Source organism: Marmota flaviventris, chromosome 9, assembly GCF_047511675.1.
Source record: "Marmota flaviventris isolate mMarFla1 chromosome 9, mMarFla1.hap1, whole genome shotgun sequence".
In the NCBI taxonomy this organism is placed as follows: Eukaryota; Metazoa; Chordata; class Mammalia; order Rodentia; family Sciuridae; genus Marmota; species Marmota flaviventris.
The window spans coordinates 67,102,886-67,126,837 of record NC_092506.1 but is presented as its reverse complement, the minus strand read 5'-3'; the positions used below and the strand labels follow the sequence as shown (position 1 = coordinate 67,126,837).

Genomic DNA, 23,952 nt, shown 5'->3' with positions numbered 1-23,952 from the left:
AGTGCCCCCCAAGGCCCTCTGAGGTGAGGATTCTGCACCCCCCCATCCTCTAGATGAAAAAGCAGAGGCGCTTACATGAGCCATGAGCTGGAGGTCACGCATCTGCTGAGCAGAGCTTTAGCTCTCAGGACTAGGTTCCTACATCTCTATCAGCCTGGGAAAAAATGTTGGCCATGCAAGAGGGTCACAAACAATCCACTTATCAGTCAGGGATGGGGCAGGCTATTATGCTGAGTGCAGCTATGACCTTGTCCCTATACTCTCTCCACCTCCAAATCATGCAAACAGTGAAGCAAATGCTCTTCTGATCCCAGGTGATCTCTCGTTCCCTCCTTTCTGTCCAGGAAGGAGAAATATATGGTTCCCAACTCTTGCTGGGTTTTATTCATTAATGCTATTTGCCATCAGAGCTTGGCAGGGGTGGCTGACATGTCCTTGAGACCGATGATGAGGCATCTGCTGCCCCTGGTGGGAAAGCATAAAAGGGCCAGCCCTTCGCTGGGATGACCCCAGCAGCTGAGAATGTCAGTCTCTCTGTTTAGGGCTGTCTGAATCTCAGACCTGCCGGGAGGGGGAATCCTGAAGCAGTGCTTGTGGACCCTTTGGTCTTGATTCTGGAAGTTACTCTATTTTTTTTTTTTTTGGTACTAGGGATTGAACTCAGGGGTACTCAACCACTGAACCACATCCCCCGCCCTATTTTGTATTTTATTTAGAGACAGGGTCTCACTGAATTGCTTGGCACCTTGCCGTTGCTGAAGCTAGCTTTGAATTCCTGATCCTCCTGCCTCAGCCTCCTGAGCTGCTGGGATTACAGGCGTGTGCCACCATGCACAGCTTGGAAGTTGCTCTATTATTTCCCATTTGATCCTCACAGTTATTCTAGCAGGGACTTCAGACCACCATGCCATTTTGCAGATGAGGCAACTGAGGCCACTCATTTGTTCTTGCATTTATCCTTTACTAAGACCTCTCTGTACTGAGTGCTGAGGAGGCAGGGAGGACTAAGGCCCAGGGTCAGCTCTAAGGGAGCCTTGAACCTGGGGCATGTGTGCTTTCCTCAGAGCCTCCTGCCTTTCAGGAATCCAGAAGCCAATAAATAGACAGAGGCCAGTGATTCAGGAAGTAGCTTTTCCATTCTTCCCATCTCTCAAGCCTCAATCTTAGAGGCTTGAGATTTCCCCATTTTACTCGTCCCCATGGCCAGTCCACTAGCAAGTCCTTTCAAGTGTGTCCTGAACCTAGTGGTGAACTTGAGTTCGCTCACACCAACTTATATGAGTCGGCTGGGAGCACTTTTCTCTTATTCTGCTTTCTATCATGTTGACAACTTGAAACTGGCCATAGTAGGAATGTTTACACCACAGAAATTGGCAAACCAGTCCCCCCGCCCCCCGCCACCAGTCAGTTACACATTTACCACCACACTCTTGAATCTCCTTATTTCTACCATGTTAGCCCCGCCACTTTTACTTCCCATGCAGCAAGTTCTGCTCAGCACCCTGGCTTGCCCTTCTACTATCTAGTCCCTACAAGGCAGCTGGAGAGATCTTTTAAAAAATATAAATATGTTTTCCTGTCACTCCCCTTTTTATAGCCTTCCCTGGTTTTGCAGCACACTCAACATAAAAATCAATCTCCTTGCTGAGGCCCGCACAGCCTCCTCTAGCGCCCCTGCCAGCCTCTGATCTCATCCCTCTGCCCTGCTCTCCTGGCCTTTGACACTGGCCTTTTTACTGTTATTTAAAAATTTTTGCCTCAAGTTCTGCACTTTTGCTGGGTGTGCTCTGCCCACAAGTCTTCACGTGTCTGGCTTCTTCTAGTTATCTAAGTCTCTTCATTTGAGTGACACCTCCTCAGAGAAGTCTTCCTCGACTACCACCCCCACCACCGACAAGTCCTCCTGTCTGCCTACCCCTCCACTTGCCTAAAATCACTTTCTAAAATAGCACCTCCTGACTTTACTACTTCATTTGCCATCTCTCCATGGAAACAGGAATTCTATATTACCAGCAATGGAGATTGAATTGATATATACTTAACAAATATTTGAGGAACAAATGAATGTCTCATTTCTGCAAAAATCAGTTCTACCAGAGGTCTCTCCCATTGCTGCTGGCTGGGAACATGGCTTCAGTTTCTCTGAATTTTTTTAGAGAATCCTGCTGGACCCTGAGGACATCCTCCCACTCCTCCTTCTATGCCTACTTCTCCAAATACCAAATTTGGAGAAGGTAGAAATGAAATCTAAACACTGCCAGGGGGAAAAGAGAGATCTGTTGAGACAAAAGCAAAAGCACTCCTCTAGTGAAGGCTGCCACTTTCCCACAGACTTTTGAGAAGCTCAGTGGCTCCTGAATGGTGTCCAAGAGGCCAGAACCTAGTCAGGTTAATTTCCATTGGGTCAGTTAAGATGATTTGCTGCCTGACTAGAAGGGCAATTTTGTGGGAACAATGACTTTTCCTATGGAAAACTTTTATTTTAAAAGAGCCTCTGGAGTCAACTTATATCAGCTTTGGAAGACTGGGCAAGTCTCTGACCCTCACAGGCACCTCCATTTCTTATTCCATGAAATGGAACTCATATTGCCCACTTTGCAATGTTGTTTCCATGATCAAATATGATAACATCCATTAAAGTGCTTAACATAGGGCTTAGCATACAGTAAGTGCTCAATAAATGTTATTTTCCTCCCTCACTTCTCTAGGTGTATGAGTGGGCATGTTACTGAATTTGTTGCATTCCAATTCACAACAAACTTTTCCCCACACTCTGTGCGTTACCCCATCTCTACCTCATGGCTCTAATCAGGCATTCTGATCTGCATGCTGTAAGTGGAGCAAGGTTAGTCAGTCCTGGAAAGTTTGCTGTCACAGGAATAATAAGCCCTTACTTAGCGTGAGGATGAGGGACTTCCTGGAGTTAGCTGGTTGATGACTCCTGGGACACAGACTCTGTCTTTACATCTGCTGTGATTTTCTGAGGCCTCTCGCTGGGTTACAAAGACAAAATGTCCTCTCCCTGGCCTGACAAAGAAAAATAAGGGTGTTAGAGACCAGCATACACGGGCTAGAATTCAGGAACCATCACTCTCTCCTCTGTTACTGGTAAGTCACTTGACCCTTTTGCACCACTGAGTCCTCATGGGTTGGATGTGAGTGCTCACACCCACCTTGCATAGGTGTGGAGAGAGACTGCACATGCAAAACACTGAGTGCAACTCTTCTCAGTGGTCTACGCCTATAATCCCAGCAACTTGAGAGGATGAGGCAGGAGTATCACACGTTTGAGGCCAGACTTGGCAATTTAACAAGGCCCTAAACAACTTAACAAGAACTTGTTTCAAAATAAAAAAAAAAATAAAGATCTGGGGATGTAGCTCAGATATAAAGCACCCTTGGATCCAATCCCTGGTACCAAAAAGAAAAAAATAAAAAAAAAGAAAGAAAGAAGGAAGGAAGGAAGGAAGGAAGGAAGGAAGGGAGGGAGGGAAAGTGATTGCATATAAATAGTGCCCATTCTCCTTCCCCAGGGTCCAGATTGCAAAAAAGTTCTGACTATATGTTGATATGGGTCTAAAAGGGAAGTGTTTTGATTTCCACCAAACAAAAGAAAAGACATCTTACTGAGGAATCTTTTCAAATAATCTCATGGTGCTTACAGACCCCTGGGTCCCCTAGGGTGGCAGAGGGGACAGATCAGCTGTGGGACTGCTCTTAAGTGCACTGAAGCATTCACTCTCTAAATTGTGCCCTGGAAACATTTCCCTTCACAGTTTGTGGGCAGAGTCTGTGGGCAGAACCTTCAGTTCTCAGGCACATTCCTGTTTTAGTGGCATTTAAAAGGCAGTGGTGGAATTACCTCTTTGGAGTTACACACAGCCCTTTGTGCTGCCAGGATTCAGATGGCCTCAGATCCTCTCCCCCAGGTTATCATTTTTGCCACTACCATCTTTCATTTGTCCCTTAAGTAGGTCTGATTTTGTGCAAAGGCCACAGGGCTGATAAGTAAGAAAGAAAATCCCATTTCAAAGCCTGGCTTTGGCCTTACTACACATAAGTGACTTTTGGCTAGATACACAAAAGACTCAGTTTTCTTAGTTATAAAATGGGAGTGATAGTGAAACTCAACTTGGGTTGCACCGACTTACTGTGAACTTTAAATTGAGATTCACTTAAACTCAATGAGCTTTTAAATATGGATGAGTTTTATGGAGAATTTCGTGGTGGTAGTGGTCGTGTATGAATTGATAAATTGTAAAATGCTCCTTTCCCATGTACTTTTGCTATTGGCCCTAAACTTTCATTTACTGCGGAGTGAAATGAAAGGTAATTGACTTGTAGACCTTCTTCATTGATTCAAATGAAACTTCACTACCATCCGGCAGTGAAACCCTTGGCCTCTGTCTCAATCATAGTATTTTATTTCTATAGAAATACAGTATCTATTAAAAATATCCATTTCTGTGGCACTTAAAATTGTCAACATAGTCTTTCTGCTTCACCTTCTGGCTGACTTATGTAACCTCAGTGTGCTAAGGCTGGTGGGGAATGGGTGAGCATTTGCAAAGATTAATGTTATGTTTTAAGTATCAGGACCTGAGTATAATTCAGTTCAGAGCAACTCATTTCTATTGAATATGTGTTGCAGTTATAACATTCAAAGGGGAACAAAAACCAGGTTAAGATGAGGCCTCTACCCTTGGCAACATATGGTCCAGTTGTTTTTAAAAACTAATTTGTTCGTATGTTTCCTAATTTGTTTAATGTGAGTAGATACCCAAACCTGCTATGTGCCTGGCATGAGGGCATGGAGACAGAGATGAGCAGACCAGATTCCCTCCCTCTGCCTGGGAGGGAATTCATGTGAACTGAAGCAGCCCTGGGGCCTGGGGACAGACATAGTTGATCTGGAGCTGTGTGTGGAGTACCAGCTCTGTGGCTCCCAGTTACAATGGTGGGATTCTGCCGAGAGTGGGGTTGTTTGTAAATTCCATCCTGGTCTGTGGCTGCTATTGGAGAATCCAGCCTGAATCTGGTAGTGAGCAGGACAGGAAAAGCGATGAGAAACACAGGAGAAAGTGACAGCTTTGTCATATAGGACAATAAGTGCCATGGAAGACAAATGAGCCAAGAGCCATGAGACTTCAGGCGAGGAGGAGGTTCCTTAGGACTGGGGAGTGCAGGTAGGCAGGGCAGGAAAGGAAGCCTCTGGGGAGAACCTTGAGGACTGGGTAGATCCTCCAGGACAAAGATCCAGACAAGGAAGTCGCTGGGACAGCAGTGACCCTATGCAAAGACATAATGTGCGGAAGGTCACTGGGTTAACCTTGGGTGGCCTGGCCAGGTGGGTGATGTCTAACAGAAGTGGACCCTCGAGTGGAAGGGGGGTCAAGGGCCATCCACATCCCTCCCAGAGCAGGTACTTCATTCTGCAGACAGAGGAGCCCAAGATGGATTTTTTGAGCCAGGTTTTACTTCAGAGAGGTGGGACTTTTTAAAAAACTTGTTGATTGCACTATCTTAGGAAGTCTCTGCCCCCACAGTATGTTCCTGGGATAAGGCACACGTTTCCTCTCTGAGGGTGGCAGTTAATAATAGGCACGGGGCCCAGAGCAGGAATAGGAGGGGCACGCAGGCACATGTTTAATGAGTTCACAAAGTGATTTTGTTTCCTAATTTTCACATTGCCCCCCGCCCTCCCACCTGTGTGAAAGCTCCTTATTAGCGCTGGTGCCTCACGTTCCCTTGAGGATGGCAGAAACTGCCATGTGGTGGTGATACTTCTGCTGCTGGGGTTGGGAGCTATGTGGGTGTACTCTCGTGGAGACAGGAGAGGGATTCAGGGTACTTTGAAATAAGGACACTAATTTCTGTCCCTTGACTGCCTACCAGGTACTGATATCATGATCTCAGTTAGTAGACATTCTTTTTTTTTTTTTTTTGCCAGGGTGGTGATATGTTGCCTAGGCTGGCTTTGAATTCTTGGTCTCAAGTGATCCTCCTCTCTCACCCTTCTGAGTGCTGGGGCTACAGACAGGTGCCATCATGCCCAGCAATATTTAATCTTAAAGGAAGGCATTTGACAAGAGTAGGACACTCTTATTTAGAGATGGTGTGTTATCTGTCTATAGAATACAGTTATTTGGCTGGAGAAGCCAAAATTATGCCAATGAATATTTTTTTTGTGTGTGTGTGTTCGGTTCTGAGAATTGAACCCAGAGGTGCTTTATCACTGAGTTCAATTCTTTTTCATTTTTTAAAATTTTGAGACAGAATCTTGCAGAGTTGCTGAGGCAGACCTCAAACTTACAATCCTCCTACCTCAGCCTTACAGGCAGGCATGACCATGGCAGACTTCATTAGTATGTTCTGTTTAGAGTATAACACAAACAAGCAGAAGATAAGGCAGGGGGAAGATTATGTGGACTATGCATTCAATCACAGGTGAGTTACTATCCATCTTGTCCACTCCTCCAAGTTTCCTCAAAATGGGTGGCATTCCTCCTTCATAGTGTCTCTGAAACCACTAAGGTAGCCTGTGTTTGGCCCACATAGATGGTAGCTGCTCTTGAAAAGTCATTAAATGTTTGGAGGTGGGGGACCCCCATTCCTCATGCATAGGGTACCTTTCACTTCACAGGACTAGGAAAGAGCCAGCTTGAAGCTGCCACGGGCAGCCTTTCCCTGGGACATCCATCTTTCCTCTTTGGAACGTCACAACAGCGGATCTGAATACTGTCAATGGGGGAGGGGCACCAGAACACATCAATATCCTCAGAAAATCTCATCCCAGGCCTTGTGGCAGATGGCCTCTGCCAGGGCCTTCTCTGAAGGGCCTGAAGGCCCAGAGAGGTGGGGCTATCTCCTGGGAATGGCCCCTTCTGTTCTTGGCCCCTTACTATGGCCAAGCAGCTGCTACATCACACTCATTTAGTTTGGGAAATTCCCTTTCTTATACTCTGTGCAGCCCTGGTGGAGATGGCTTCTAGGGGGAATAGCAGTATCACTTACTGGGAATAATCTAGAGCCCTTAGTCTCTGCACAAGGTTCTCCAGAGAAACGGAACCAACAGGATGGCTCCATCTACCTACCTGCCTGTCTCCCTACCTATCTATATCTATATCCATATCTATATTTGTACACATGCACATGTGTATATGTTTGTCTGTGCAAATCATATTTTGAGAGATAGGGAAAGAGATTCGTTTTGAGGAATTGGTTCAATTGTAGGGACTGGCAAATCCAAAATCTGCAGTGCAGGCTGAGCAGCCAAGAAACTCAGGTGGGATTTGTGTATTGAATCCTTGTGTCTTCCTTGGGAAACCTTGGATATTTCTCTTAAGGCTTTCAGTGGATTGGATGAGGTCCACACCTATTGTGAAAGGCAATCTGCTTTACTCAAAATCAACAGATCATAGCTGTCAATCACATTCCCAAATACCTTCACAGCTGCATCTAGACTAGTGTTTGATCAAACAGCTGATCACCAAAGCCTCATCATGTTGACACATGAAATTAACCACCATGGTCTCTGAGAGGCCTTACCCTAAAAAGCAGTTCAGCTTTCTTAGGAAGCTCAAGGACCTGGGCGGGACTTTCTTTGCTGCTGAATCCTTAGACCCAGGGATTTATCATCAGAGATACAGCCAGTTGTTAGGCCAGTGTCTGTGAGGAAGAGTTTAGTCTCCAAAGTGCTGGAGTGCAAAATGTACCAGATGTTGTTAGAAATTTGTTCACTTATTAATTTTTTCATTTGTCCTATCTATCTACCTGTGTGGCCACTTTTACTATATGCTGATTATATACTGATCTCTGTGTTAGGCCATGTAGGACCAAGTTGAGAAATAAAAGACCTTTGCCTTTAGGGCTTTATAATTTCATTACTATAAGTTCTCTGTACCAAATCAATGATTTGTTATACAGAACTGTGCTTTATGGAAATGCCATTCACTTGGCTTGAGATTGTTATGGGGAAATGTGAACACTGGTCATTACAGCCCAGTGGATCTTAATCCTTTGTTAGATTCAGGACCAGCCACGATAATTTCCACAAAACCATGTTCATTTAAAGACACTGTAATTCATGGACTGTTTTGGGAGGCACAGATACCAGGTTAAAGCCCTCTGCTTCACAAAATCCTTTTAATAAAGATTCTTAGAAGAAATTTCATTTCTTCTCCATGTTAAAAATAAATGTGCCTCTCCAGAAAAGTTGATTTGTTTTTATCTCTTACATGGAATTCTATGAAGAATTAGTGTCTCATTTTTCCTATAGACCATTTGGAAGTATAGAATCAAAACTGAGTAATAAGAATCGTAATGCATTCCATTGTCATATATAAATTTAAAAAATCTAAAAAAAAAAAAAAAAAAAAAACCCTGAAATCTACCTGTTGAGAGAATTAACCTAACTCACAGCTCAGTTTTGATGACCTGCTTCTCCTCTTCTTTTTTTTTTTTTTTAATTTTTTAGCTTTAGTTAGACACAATATCTTTATTTTATTTATTTATTTTTATGTGGCGCTGAGAATCCAGCCCAGGGCCTCACATGTGCTAGGCGAGTGCTCTATAGCCCTCCTCTTCTTTCTTTTTCTTTCTTTTTCACCTACCAGGTTGATGGCAAATTGCTGTTTGTGGTTGTGGCGGTTTGTGAGGAGGGAGATTGGCATCCCTTTTCAATGTTTAAATACTCTCTTTTCTTTGGGGCAGTAAAGAAGAATGGAAAGATTACACACAACTAAGAACAATGATGAGTACAGGAGCATAAGAGGTCCCATGAAACCACAGCTTCAAGAGGTAGGAACAGGCACTACCACAGAATTTGCTGTACCCAGTACAAAGTGAAAATGTAGACCCCTGGTTAAAAATCAAGAATTTAGGGCTACGGATGTAGCTCAGTGGTAGAGCGCCTTGCCTGGCTTGTGTGAGGCCCTGGGTTTGATGCCCATATTGGGAAAAAAAAATGAGTATTTAAAGACAGCAATGGCAGCACATTAGGCACAGCTTGGGGTTCTTCTAAGATTGTGACCATGTACAATGTCAAGGTTGCATACCCATGAATCCAGCCGTGATGGGAAAGGAGGCTTCCCAAGTCAGGTGGTGTTTGCAGAAGCTAAAGGAAAGGAGTAGGACTTTGCTAGCAGAGCACAGCAGTTGGCATCCACACAGAGGAACAGCTGGTACCGAGACATGGGGATGTGGGAGTTGAGTCACGAGAGGATATTAGCAAGAGGTGATCAGGCAGGGTAAGGCAAGGTGAGGCTGGGCTCTCCAAGAACCTGTGACCTGAAATTTTTGTCAATTCTGCTTCCAGAAGGCCCACACGAAACTGACTTCACATAGATTTCTAGGCCCCACAGAGTCCTGTTTTGCCGTGACCCAGAACATCTTCATCTGCGTGTTGCATCTGCCCTTTGCCCATCTCTCCCATAACCTGATATTCCCATAGTGCACTGGGACAGGCCAAACTGCTGCTGATCTCTGCACACCGACACAGGCCTCTTAAAACCTCAACTCCTGGCTGACCCTGACTAGCTGCTAACACGGAGGAGGCTGTGAGACAGATTTGCGTGCGGCATGCTGTAGCCTTTGTGATACTCTAAGATGTCAACAGGCCTGGGGAATTTCTATCAGACCCGTTTGCATGTCCCAAATTGTCCATTTTTTGTCATTCCTTATTTGTGCAGAAAGTCATCATAGGAGTCCCATGACAAGTTGTTTGAACTCGGACAGATTGCCTGTTTCCTCCTGACTATGGCTGCCTCTTTCCTGGCCAGCAAAAATTGGGTAGTTAACTCCCTCCTTCTCCCCGCAATTTCTTGCTGCTCTTTTACATCACCTTCTCTGATAAATCACTTGGGATGTCGCACCATCAACAGCGTGACCATAAACCCTTTCCACAGATACATAAATGAGATCACGCTCTGCAGAGAAGCATTAAGCAGCAATCTGGGAAGCGGTTAAGGCTGTTTATTTGTTTGAAACTATAACAGCCAGGACAGTGGCGGTACCTGTGTGTATAGTCTGAGAGCGGTGCTGAGAGAGAGCTCACATGGGTCATCCTACCACCCAGGGCCTCAGCATATCCAGGCTGTGGAGAAGTACAATGCCCCTAGTGAAAGCCCCTTATTGTCCTTGTAGGTAAACTGAGGCTGGAAGAAGCAAGGGATTTGCTTAAGTTATAGCCAGGAAGCAGCAAACTAACCCCCAGGCAGGTTTCCTGTGCTATAATCACTGTTATGGTGAACACCTCCAAACCATCAGCCGTGTATCTCTGAAGTCTCTCCACTTCTCTGAGCCTCAGTTTCCTCATCTGTGAATTGGCAATGTGGCCACCTTTGTTTTTTTTCTCATGATCCATATGAGGAGGCTGCAAGGAGCATTTACACAGAGGCACCTAGCTCAGTCCTTACCCACATGGCATGGCAAGTTATATAACCTCCCTGAGCCTTGGTTTCCTCATCTCTAAAATGAAGGCTGTTGGGAGGATTTGAAAATCTGATTCCACGAGTGACTGGAGTATTTTAAGCACTGTGAAAGTATTGGCTAGTTACATTATTATTATCATTATCTTCTTCATCATCCTTGGCACTGACTAAACCCTTAATAATTATTTTTTCCCTTTTGTGTAGGCAAAGTTGCAAGGTGGGATTACAGGTGTGTGCCATCATGCCAGCTGGCTCTGCCAGTTATTGGCAGCATGAGGCTGCACAAAACTTCTCAATTATTTGGAGCCTTAGTTTCCTCATCCAGGAAGTGGGGTAGCAAAATATACCTTGAAGAGCTGCTTTGGAGGACTGGAAAGAACTGTTACATCATTTATGCTAAAAAAATTTATAGCAGTTATCCTTTTTTTCTCCACTATGATTTGGTTGGATTTTAAAGTGAGTCTCCTCCAGCGAGGAGCTGGGCTGCCCTCCCTGCAGCCCTGTTTGTTACAGCAGGAGCCATTGCCTGGGATTTAGATAGTTTGCATCATGCAGCGCTATCTCATCATTCCATGCTACAGAGGCATGATGAAAAAGCAGGGATGGTGGTTAAGTGGGTGACCAAAACTTACACAGTAAACACTGAATGCAAACATTTTCATTCAGTCGCAATCCTGGGCATGTTACCAGGATTAGAAGGCTGCAGAAGTAAGCTGCGTTCTGCCTGCGACCTCTGGACCCTACCTGTCCTACCCTGTGCTATGTTCTGCCTTTCCAGCTGGGACCCTCTACTGCAGCAGAAGGTAGGTGGACATCGCATAGAGCAAGTGTGTTAAACTGAAGGCCCATTAATCATGGAGGGAGCGTTCACACACTCGGTTAGAGCATCTTATCAACCAACTGTGCCCAGTCGGCAGGATCACTTATAATGGATGAAGGGACTAGGGATAAAGCTTCAGGACACAGTAGCGTGGAAGGCAGCTGACTTGACACCGGAACATCCACCATTTGGGGGCACAGTGGAAAATGTGGTGGTTAGTAATGGAATAAGATGCCTGTGCTCACTGGCATCTTTGTAATTACAGAGGTGTGCTGTTTGGATCTACTATATTAGGTATCTACTTTGATTGTATTATTTGCCCTTTTGTTATTCCCTGGCTAAAGAAAAATGTCTGTGATCAGTTAGCATAGATACTCAAAACTCCATATCGGGTCATACATTGTTGACAATCTTGCTGGCCTGCGCCAAATTTTCCATTAGGTGGGATGAAATTAAGCTGCGTATATAGAGCTTTATTTTTTAGCTTCTAATGCAGATGATTTAATATGAATCAATTTGATTTAAGATTTTAGTTTTTTGTTATTGTTGTTGTTAATTGCTAAACAACAACAACAAAAAGGAATGTGCTATTTATTTAAACCCTTGCTTTATATGCTCTGGATATTCTGGTTTCTCACCTCAGAAGGGTGAGCCAACCCTCCTGATGCCTGCAACTGGGAATAGACTTTCATTTCTCCTGTGTTAAAAATGGGTTTGCCTTGAAGAATATTGGAGGTTCATGAACTAATAGATGTAGTGCATTTCTTTTTATATCAGAGTAATTGTGCTGGCTTGAGGGAAAAGGACTTGGAATCAAACATTTCAACACTGTCACTTACAGTTCTATAACACTAGACAAGTTGGTTGATCTCTCTAAGCCTCAGTTTCCTCATCTGTAAAATGGAGGTAATATTAGTTCCAAATCCACCCCCTGGGGTTTTGATCAAGAAGAATGGGTTAGTGCTTACAAGCTCTTGGCATGGTCACTGGCATGGGGTGGGCACTGAAGTGTCACTAGCAGCTGCAGCTGTAGCTGTGGCAGACACCCCCACTGGATGTGCTGTGACTGCCTACCTCTCCCCCAAGCAGTCAAGGCCCCATGGAGATCAGGCTTCATGAGAACTGATGAGTAATTATTCAGGGATTTTTATGAGCTAAGTGTTAAACAAAGCCATTGTTAAAGATTAAATGATAGAAACCTACATGTAAATAAGTTATATTCAAAACAAAGGGAGCAATTACTTGATATTGATTCCAGATTCTTTTACTTCATTACACTACCCACCTATGTCTATGTTGTCTGTAGAGTAGAAATCATCTACCATGATCACGCTGCTCACCCCTTCCAGCTCCTCCTGCAAGGACTTCACTTTGCATGGTAGGAATATTTACACCACAGAGATCAGTAAACACTATGAATCAGGGCTTCTCCGTTTCTAGAGGGCCAAATGTGAAATATTTACCAGCCTGTCTTTAGGTAAAACTCACAAGCTAATAAGCTTGGCTGCTTTATTGTTGTGCCACTGTTGAGAAAAATCCTTTATATCATGAGATGAAATGTGTCACCTTCTAGCTGAGTTCCAGTTAGACTTTTTAGTGAATTTGTGTTTTCACTGGTAAATAGATCCTGTAGCGTAATACGGTATCTTGGTGCCTTTTTGCATCTCCCCAGTTCACAGAGCGTGGAACGTGTTGGTCCTAACGAAAAGTATTATGGTGTTAAATTTCTTTGATTTCAGATCAGGATTTTTAAAATGTCATTCTTAGATAGGACTATTTTCCTCTAGTCATTAAGCAGTTTCAGAAGTGTTTCAACTGTGCTATTGAGAAAATCCAGCCTTGATGGTGAATTTTACTTAAATTTCTCCATTTTGATATAGGCTGTTAAAAAACAAAAAAGTTGACTCAGGAGAAGGGAAGTAGATATCCTTTGGGGCCTGTGGAAAGCCAGTCCCCTTCTAGGAGAACCCTGTCTACAAATGACCATTTACTCACCAGGACAACTCCTTCAGCGCCAGACAAAACCAAGGTGCAGCATCAGCCTGCTCAGACGCGACACTCAGAGAAATGAAAGCAGCAAGTTGCTAGAGTGCCTAGAGGGCCACAGGAAAAGTTGCAGTGCTGCTGGGGCTTTTGAAACTGAGGCAGAAAGGCAGCTGAGCAGGTTGTCCTTGGACAACTTGATTAGAGTTTTAGGATCACATGCTATAGTCCAGATTCTGCTGGTGTCCTTCGGATGAGCCGACCTCACTAGACCTCTCTGAGCTTCCATTTTACCATCTCTGTAAATAGGGCTTGTAAAACTTACCCCATTGTCTGTCAAGTATGTTAAATAAGATAAAGATATGAAGGTCCAGGAACATAGTAGTTACCAGTAAGAGCCACTCCACCAGCTCTATCTACCCTAATTAACTTAGGGTTTTTAAGGTCCTAAAATATTAGACACCCTATCCACATAAAAGTTGTCTTTATAGGTTGCAGATTTCTATTACTCCATCATTTTCTTCTTTAAAATGTAAAATAACTCTGTCCAAGTTGATTTGTGGTAGTTCATTATAGAGGAGATACTAGTCCTGATTCCTTTTTTTTTTTGGAGGACAGACACAAAATTGGATACATGGCTTATGTCTTTCTTGAAACTAATACCATGTATGGCATTCCATACTGCTATCTCCATGTGGAATTTCCCTAAGTGGGGGTATTGAGCTCAGTATTTTATAAACTCCACTTGCCTGGAAGAAAATTATTTTAAAAGTCACTTTTTGTCATTTTCCATTAGACACCAATTTCCTAGGCAAAATCAAATGTAGGACACTGTTGTATAAATGAAATAACAGACACATGTCAAGAGGTTAATAACTCCCATTGGCCGTTTCTGAAAGGAAGAAAAATCACAGTGTCACTTTCACTCTTGACATTTTGTTCTGTCACCCCTTGAAGTGAACAAAGCGTCTTTGTGCATTTCAAAGAGGCCTCCATTTATTTCCTTCCAAAGTTCTCCCGAGTTGTGCCTCTAAATTTCTTGGTTGATGGTGAGCAATGGGAAACCTAAGAAATCTATCTGCAGGGAGGAGCAAAACACATTGCTATTGGCTGTAAACCAGAGGTTTCACCTCCTCCCTGCCCCTCCAACCTCCCTGGGTCTGGTGGCAGTGAAACATCAGAAACGAGAGGGAATTCTCCAGTATATCAAATCAGTTACAGACATTGAGAAATAGAAGCTTGCTACAATATTTGTTCTAAGGGTGGTATAAAATGTTCCCTAATTTCACTGAAATCACAAGGAAAACCAGCTCTACTCAGTATTCCTGTTTGCCCATGCAGACTCAGTTGCGCAAACCTGAATTTGCCCAGCTGGACTCTTGGACCTTCATTTGATACTTGAGTTATGGTTGCCTGTTGTTTCTTTGGTGGTGACTGGCAAGTGATATTTGAAATCAGCTTCATTTATTGTTTTTCCTTCACCACTGTCCCCTCAATTGTGTGCCTCCCTAGCTGGCCTAGGCTCTCTCCCCCCTGTTCTTTTTCTTTTCATCTATAACCTGCTTTTCTCCTACTGTTTCCTCATCTGGCTGAGAATCTTGAGATATCTGATAAGCATCACCATGGCCCAGACATTAGAAAAACAGGTAGTGATTTTCTGACATTGTTTAAAATACAATTCATAGTAATAAATATTTCTTATATCCTCCTTAAGATATGCATATAGTTAACAACAATACTTGCTTTTACTATGTGTAATAAACTCTGACATTTTAAATTATTTTCTGTTCTATTTTATTCTTCTCTTTGAAAATGTTGTTTCTGATGGACTAAGTTAATTTCACAACTCACAAAGGGGATGCAGCCTACAGATTGAAGACACTGATTCTTGGACTTCAATGCGCACACAAGTCACCTAGGGATGTTGATAAGGGATGATTCTCATTCATTAGATCTGGGGAAGGGCCCATGATTCTTTTTGTCTAATAAGCTCCCATGGGATACCAATGCTACTTAACTCTAGACCACACTTGGAGCACTCTGGTTCTCCATTTTTCAGCACCATGGACAGGAGCAAACCTGTGTTTGTCACCAATCTCCAAGCAACCAACAGATCTATGAGTCACCCTGAGTTTGGCCTTTCTGCAAGACATGTGGCATCAGCTGATGGGGAAGGAAAGAACTTTGTAGAGACTTCCTGACAATGTGGGACATGCTCGCTCTCTGTCTTCCTCATTGAGGAGCCTCCTGGTCTTGAGCAATGAAGCCCTTGGAGCTCAGCCAAGGAGTAGGGCCGTGGAGCTCTGCATGGGAGTCAGCACAGCCCTGGAGATTGCTTCCTTCACTCACTGATTGTCCTGCATCATTCTAGTTCCAGCATGGTGACTCACTGTGGCTCTGCTTTTAATTGGGACCTAGCAGTAAGGCGCAGAATGCCCTTCTCTTAGATTCTCTTTCTGGTGAGCTCTACTCCCACATGATTACTCAGCTTAAATGACAAGTCTTTACCTTTGCCTTCATCTGTGTCCCTACTGCCCTTTGAACATAACTCTGTTGGAGCTTTATGCAATGTGTTTATGTCTTCCCCAAATAGACCAATCATTCTTGGCCCTGGCCCCATTAAAATTACCTGGGGAGCTTCTGCAAAATACTGATATCTATGCCTTACCCTAGACCAATTAAATTGGAATCTTTGGGCATGCCGCGTGGGCATCAGTATTTTTTAAAAATTCCCTAAGTGGCTGTGATGTGTAGCCAGGGCTATGAATCGCTGTTACATTGTGAGTCCCTGAGGATATGGATCAAGTCTTACTCACCTTTCTTTTTCCTCTTTCCCCCTCTTCCTCCTTCTCCTCCTCCTCCTCAAAACTCTTTCAGCACCCTGCACAATATCCTGGACTCCCACTAGGTGTCTGATGAATAAGTAAGTACTGTATCTAGCTGCGTTCCCTTTAGCACCTACTCTATGCAAGGCACTAAAGGCTGACATTTGCCTACACTAGACTCACAGCAGACCTATGAAGTAGATCTCATTTATCCCAGTTTGAGGAGGAAGGAACTGAAGGCTAGAAAGTTTGAATCACTTAACTAAGGTCACTGGGTAAGTGGCAGAGTCAGGGTCTGAGCTCAGTCCAGGGATGGGCTGGAACTGGTTGGAACTGGATCCACCAGTCTTCTCAAGCAGCTCCTTTTATTAAGCAGGACCCAATGGCACAAGAAAACTGAATTGCTTTTTCTCTAACATCAATTTTTCTAGAGTTTTAGGGAAAATATAGAATTGTTATTAACAGTATTATAACATTAATTGTTTTAAAAAATAATACCCTTTGTTAGTGCTTTCTCTTTGCAGGGTACTATGTTTAGTGATTGCAGCTGTTTCTTGGTATCTATAGGGGGATGGTGTCAGGACTGCCTAAGAATGCTCAAATCCATGGATGCTCAAGTCCTTTGTAATAAACAGTGTAGTATTTGCACCCAACCTATGCACTAGATTACTTATGATGCCTGATACAATGCAAATTCTATGTGAATAGTTGTTACACTATATTGCTTAGGGTATAGTGACAACCAAAAATGTTTGTCTGTATTTGATACATACACACTTTTTTCCCCAAATATTTTTGATGCATGATTGGTTGAATCTGTGGATGCAGAACTAGGACCTGTGGAGGACTGACTATAGCATCCGTTGCCTACATTATCCTCTGGAGTTTCACAGTGGCATCACAAAGCATTATTACTCCTGCTTTGCTTTGCAAATAAGAAAATTGAGGCTTAGGGAGTTTAAGTGGCTCTATGAGGTGACCATGTCTGAAAGTGACTGAGCCAGACTTGAATTCAGGCCCTCCAGACTACAGATTCAGTCCTGCTGAACTGCGCTGCTCCTTCTGCATTTGCAGAACACCATCAGTATGATTATCTCATTAGATTCTCAGAGCTCAACAGGGAGATGGATGACATGACTGAAAAAAAAAATCTCAGACTGCAGAGAGGAGGATGGATGAGAACAGGGATTGGCCCCCTGAGACAGGAGAACAGAAATAGGGTCTCCACAGACCAGAAGGGCTTCCTGGCAAAAGTGGAAATGGCTCCACCTTCACTCACCTCCACAGAACTCCCAGCATCCTTGGTATTCCTCCCAAGACAGTGGGGGAGGCAAGTCCCAGGCAGGGTCATTACTCTGCCTGCTTTCGGAGGGACACAGAAGCCCCTCTGTTGTTGCTGCTGGAGCTCCACGATGATAGATGGAGGGCCATTTGTCGAGCCTGAAACCATCATTCATGGAGGACAATGGCCCTCTGGGACCCAACACATTTGGAGAAGAGCATGAAGCAGACAGAAGCAGGATTATGTGACACAAAGTCAAAGGAAATTTGTTAGGAGTCTGATTTCCAGAGCCTTGAAATCAGCAGGAATGAAGCCCTTTCTGTGAAAGAGTTATTAGCAAATGCATTTAGAGCTGAGGCAGGTTTGCTAGCTTCCTGGTGTCCATTACCAGCAAACATTGGAAATGATTGTGTAGGATTTAGCAGAGGATTATCCTGTTGGACAGCATTACATGGGATGTATCTTGGTAGGAAGGAGGGTCTGGTGCATGTAATTTATGGTGCTTTGTAGTAAAGAACTGGGGTGGGGAGACTGAATCAGTAACTTCAGAACTATCAGTGGGAGTATTCTTTGTCTGGATCCCTGATCCCTTTGTACAAGTCTGGGAAGAAATAGGCAAATGGATGAATTTCACTTGGCTTGGGAATCATTTAAAAACTAGAACCCCCTGCCCCATTATGTAAACTATGGAAAATTTAATGTTACAGGTATGAAGATGGGGCTTAGGGTAATAAAACTGAAATCAGAGAAGTACCATGTAAGGTCTGTGTCCTTGCCTTCTGGTTTGGGGGCAAGGAATGTCATCAGTTACACAAACTGATTATTTTTGACAGTGACTAAAGAGAAGGTCTTCTAGAAGATAAAGCGAGTGTGAGGGAAGCTTTAATGGATGTGAAACTAGGTGGGCGATCAGTCCTGATGGTAACAAAGCACACAGCTTCCATATATATGCTCCCTACCAGGAATGGATTTAGTACCTACCCTGGCAGAGAGGACATGTGGTGGTTTGGGAATTGGTAGGGAAATTATTCATATTAAGAGGAAGAAAACATCCTACTGCAGAATGTACTCGGGACAGACTTGGCAGGGGTTGGATCTGCTCTGTCAGATGCTCATTCCATCTTGGGCCTCACCATGATTGTGGTGGCCTCCACCAAAGGGGTGCTAGGGACATGCTAATTGAGTGCTTGCTGACTGCTTGGTTCTTTGCTAGTGTCTGAGGAGATGAAGATACATGAACTCAGGCAGTGTTTATTGTTCAGAGGTTATGAACCTGATTGCTGGAACAACATGGCTGGATTCAAGCATGGCTCTGTCACTTTCTTCATCTTGATTAAGCAATTAAGCATATTGTCTGACTTCTCTGTGACTTGGTTTCTTCATCTTAAGAATGGGAGTAATTATAGGACATACTTTATAGGTAGGCTGTGTACATTAAATACACATTAAATAAGCTAATATTTAATAGAGCATTAAATAAACTAATGTATTTAAAGCATTAAATATGCAAATACACATAAAGCATCAAGTATGCAAATGTATTTAAATCACTAAATAAGTAAATACAAAGCACTAAATAAGTTAATGTATGTAAAGTATCAAATAAACTAACATATATAAAGTATTAAATAAGCTAGTATATATAGAACAATAGCATTAATAATGCCTGGCACATAGTAAGTGTTCTATACCTGATTTCTGCTTTACTGAAATCCCACTCTGTGTCCACCCCTGCACTGACACCAGGGACATAACAGAATGTGGTCTCCCCCCATGGGCTTGAAGGGCTGAGGGGCAGTCACATAAATGACTACATGGCCAGAAGTGGTTATCCTCTGAGAATGGTTCAGATGGGGAATTGTAGATAAGAGAGATCAAGACCAGTTTGATGGACCAAGGAAAGCTTCCCGGAGGAGGGAACATTTAAGGATAGGGAGGAATTTCTCACACAAAGATAGCACAGTGAGGGTCAGCACCTGTCCTGCCTTGAAGGCGCTCTCCTTCTTGTGAGAGCTTGTGAGATCTTGAATGGTTTAGGTTCCTTCAGGGCCCTGCAGAAAATAGAACAGCCTCAAGGAAGAAAAAAATAAAAATGGCAGAAGTTTCTCTGAGTATTGTGGGATTCCAGGGAAGGAGAGGCAGCAGGGACTTGAATCACAGGGAAAGGGTCCCACAAGTGGGTGTGCCTGGGCAGGGCAAACCCTGAAGAGGTTCTGATTGCTCCAGAAGAGAAACAGAATGAGCAAAGTTTGAGAGGCAGGACTGGGTGGACATGGCTAGAGAAGGGTGGGTAGTTTGAATGAAGACTCCAGGGTGCTTGCTAGAAGGGAGGTCGGCTGGAGAGCCCCAGAGGGTAAGCCCAAGGGTCTTGAGTCCTCAGTCAGAGAGTAGCAAGTCAATTTGAGTTCACTCTGAAGGTTTTCATGGTCACATAAAGAACTATACATTGTAGGCTTGTAAAACATTAGTCCCACCCTCATAGCAGCATTTACAAGGTACAATGAAGGCAAAGCCCTGGGGAAAATGGCACACCGACTGTACTTGTCACCCTCCATCCAACCTCCAGCTACCTCCAGCACTCAGCCCCCAGCAGTGCTGCGGTGAGAGTGGCAGGGGACCAGGGAGATAAGCATTTAACATGCTGGACACTGCTGGCAGCTTGACCTGTGGCACTATCACCACACAAGTCCTGACAGCTTAAGCATAGATGCTGAGAAGCTGAGAGCTATGGTGGGCTTGGGACTTCAGGCTCTCTGACTCCAGACCCTGCCTCATCCATTTAGGATGGAGAGGAATTCGATGTGTCAATCATTGTCAGATGCAGAGTCTTGTCCAACTAGAAGCCAGAAATGTCCAGAGTGCACCCTAAGCACTCAGAATGGTTTCCACCGTGTGGGTCGCCACACTCAAAACTCCCTGCCAGGTCTCATCTTATTAGGCTATGAAGGAATGAATTAACCAATATATTCTGTCTGCAAGAAGGTGCCCCCCACCCCAAACCACATTTTATAGGGTGATATGGAAATGTTAATGACATTTAAAACTTAATATTTTAAAAAGCTGTAAAGAGCCCTCTCTCTCCTTCCACAGCATGCTTATAGTGAGCAGAGGCTTTGGGCTTCTCTTGTTTTCCACTTTCTATTCCTTTTCCTAGAAAGCAGAAGACAGATGTCACAATAACTGACCTTCTCTTCCCAGGCTCCCAGACCTTGACAGAGGCAGGGCTGGAATATAAGGGCCCAGGGTGGAGGTAAGGAAAAAACGTATTCAAAGAGCCGCTCATGCCTGGGATAAGCAATAGACAGGCAGGGTACAAAGGGTCCATTGTCAAGGAAGGAGAAACTGAGATAGGATGAAGGGAGTCGCACGTGTCAGCTCCAGTGCTGCCCCTCTCCTGTGTGATTCAGCCTTTGGTCCTCACCTTCCTCATTCCGGGTGTGTCCTGCCTTCTTGGAAAGCCGCTGGGTATCCAGTGAGGCAGCGTGTGAGGTATCCGGGAGGATCAGGTGCCTCTTACATCCTCCACCACTGCTGAGCTTTCCTCCTTTTGTTCACAGGAGGAATTATCAAAGAAACTATGTACCTTCCTCAAAAGAGTTTGGCTGCTCTTTGATGTTATAGACCAAAGTCTTTCTTTTATCTTACACTTGGAACCACTTTTGCATTTTAACTTGGTATCAGGATGGTGTGTGGTGAGCTGTCCTGTGACACTCTTCATTTGCAACCTCCTTATGACACTGCAGGTGGGAAGGGACATCATGCATTTCTCACTGCTTCATTTAGTCTTCGTTTGTAGAGCACCTCTAGTGTGCCAGGCCTGGGCTGAGCTCTGGGTGGAGAGAGCTTGGTAAGGACACATACACCAGCAGTGGCCATCCCACCTGGCTTGTGCTGTGGTCAATGGAGGCATTGGGGGCTGGTTAGCTCCTGCCTGGCAGAGTCAGGTTCCCACACTTTGACTCAGGCTGGTCTTAAAGGTGAAGTCTAAGATAATCAAACCATCATGAATAGTAGCTTTAGGGTAGAGAATCTGACACTGTCAGGAAACTGTGAGTGAGTTTTCAGATGGCGAAATCAATGCTATGAGAAATCAGAAGATCCAAATAATGAATGTGACCCTCAACAAGTCTTTTCTCTTCTCCTAGCCTGTTTCCCCATCTTGCAGATGAGGATCTCTTCCAGTCCCAATTTGCTAAGAATATGGCTCACAGCCTGTAAGTCAGCATGAAGCCAGTTTGGATCTCTGTCTATTTATCTTATCTTCCTATTTATATTTGGAAGCCTGTTTCTTCATCTGTTAGAATTCCTGCATTACACGCCCTGGAAATGTCTCTGTTTACCTTGATGTGCTGTGAGCATGATCCAGGGTTATTAATAAAACAGGGCAGGCTCCCAGCATCCAGAGGCTGGATCACAATTGCAAAACTGAGTGTGGCTGTTGGGGGTAGCTGTGGTTGTCCAAGCAAGAATGCCTACTCTGCATGGGCTCCGCCTGACCTCCAGGGCTGGGACGGAGTGAGGACTCCTTGGCCTTTATGGGACACTGACCTGTTTTCCCAGGGAATGGAACGGCCCTCCCTGTAAACCCCAGAGGTACAAACTGACAAGCTTTTGGCCACACATTCTATTTTAAATATCAAGAAATTTAACACAAAAACTGGTACGTTTTGCCAAAATAGAGAGTTCCACCATCCCTTAGAAAGTCAGAGTTGCCAATATTAGTTCTACCTTCTGTAATGGAGTAATGAAGAACAGTTACCCCTTTCAGAAGGGCACAAGTTCTAGAGTTTGCCACAATCCCCACTCCTCCCTCTTGTCTTACCCCTATAGGCATTAATGTTTGCCACCTTGGGCCCTCCTACCCTTTGGTTTCCTGAGAGGTAATGCATAGTAATTACTCACATGTGACTATTACAGATGGTCCTCAAGTTTCAATGGTTCAACTTAATGATTTTATGATAGTGACATATTCATACTTAGTGTGATGAATTTTGATCTTTTCCTGGGCTAGCAATACATTATAGATACTCTTTTGTGATGCTGGGCAGTGGCAGTGAGCTGCAGCTCCCAGTTAGCCACATGATGAGAGAAGCAACCCCAACTCTCAGCAGCACTGTGGCAGGAAATTATGATGGTCAGGAGATTAGGCATACTAAATGCATTTTTGACATACAGCATTTTCAACCTTTGATGGATTTATCAGGACATAACTCCCCTGCAGATCGAGGAGCATCTGTGTATGCAATGCAGAATGCTAGCCAGGTAACTTGTCCCTTTCTGGATCATTTTCTCATTCTGTCCTCACTGCAGTCCACAGAGGTGGGCATGGTCATTCCCATTTTACAGATGACAAAACCAAGACTCAAAGAATGAGATTATTGTCCTGTATAAAGAGTTTGAAGAATCTCACACTTGGACATGGCTCTGAGGAGTGGTCTGAGCAGGTCCTGGGAGGCAGCAGGGACCCATTCCTGTATCTGATTTAACAGATTCACTGGGTAACCCTGTACAAGTCCCTGTCCCTTCAGGCACTTTACTTTCCTTTTCTGTAAAGTGAAGTTACTGCACTAAATCAGAGCTCCTTAATGTGAGTGTGTGGCCGGGAACAAAATAACTGAAAGTTAGCATTTTCTCCCATTGTGAATGTAGGCAATAAACCACAATAGCATTAGCAGTTTCTGAGACTTTGTTACCAGGAAGAATCAGATATTTTTGTATCCCATTATAGTTATTGGAGATGCCTCAAAATATCATTTACGCTCATCACTATCTCAAGGTTATGATAGTTATTAGGCCTGTCGTTAGATCTTGTTATGACTTAAAAAAGAAATAAAAATGTAACGATCACAAATTTCTCATTTTAACATTTTGATAACTCTTTCAATATAATTGGTTTCCTTTGTAATCTTATTGATTTTTTATTTTATGCATTTAGGAACACTTTTCTAAGAAAGGGCCTGTAAGTTTTTTTTCCGTTCATGGGACAGAAAGTCTAAGCTCTTGTCCCCAGTGATATCTAGGCCACTCCAGCTCCAAGGAATTCAGGTTCCATGGGTACCAGTCCTGAGACCAGCCCTCAGGAGCCCACTTCCACCCTCTGCCCAGCCCACTCTGCTTCCACATCTGACACAGCTTCAAGGCAATTCCCTGGGCCCTATGCAGCCTGGGTGTCACTCAGTTTCATCAGACCAACATCAACCAGCCTGCTGGGTGCTTGAAGCAATCAGAGAAGCTTGGGATGGGGTACCAGGAGAGAGGGTGAAGGCTCCCACCCTCACTCAGGCCTTGGCCCCCTTGAGGTTTCTGGTGCTAGAGGAGCGTCAAGGTACTCAGATCTCTAGGTCTCGTGCCTCAGTTTCTATCCTGGTTCCTCCCCAGTGGGTTTTTGTATGGAAATTTCAGATTAGAGCTCTTGGGTATTTCTTCTTTTTTTTACAGGGAAAAAAGCTGAGACACTGAAAGGGCAAAGCCTAGGGTCACACAGAATGGGATGTCTGAGGAAAGGAAAGAATTGCAGAGAGGAAGCAGAGCGGCCAGCAGGGACCAGGCCATATGGGCATGTAGCCAGTGCAGGGGGCACATGTTCCTGAGCATGGAATGCAGGGAGACCAG

General features: G+C 44.1%; 1 protein-coding gene across 13 annotated transcripts in view; it reads left to right on the top strand.

Moving 5' to 3' along the window:
* Positions 1-23,952, top strand: part of Tenm4 (teneurin transmembrane protein 4) — a 753,505-nt gene that overhangs the window by 146,368 nt on the left and 583,185 nt on the right. For 2 of the 13 annotated variants that reach the window (XM_071616541.1, XM_071616544.1), the window contains exon 1: positions 11,168-11,233. The exons of the other annotated variants lie outside the window; for them this stretch is intronic. The gene's annotated coding sequence lies outside the window, so the exon portion shown is untranslated. Of the gene's footprint in view, positions 1-11,167; positions 11,234-23,952 lie in introns of those variants that run through there. 13 annotated transcript variants of the gene reach the window in all.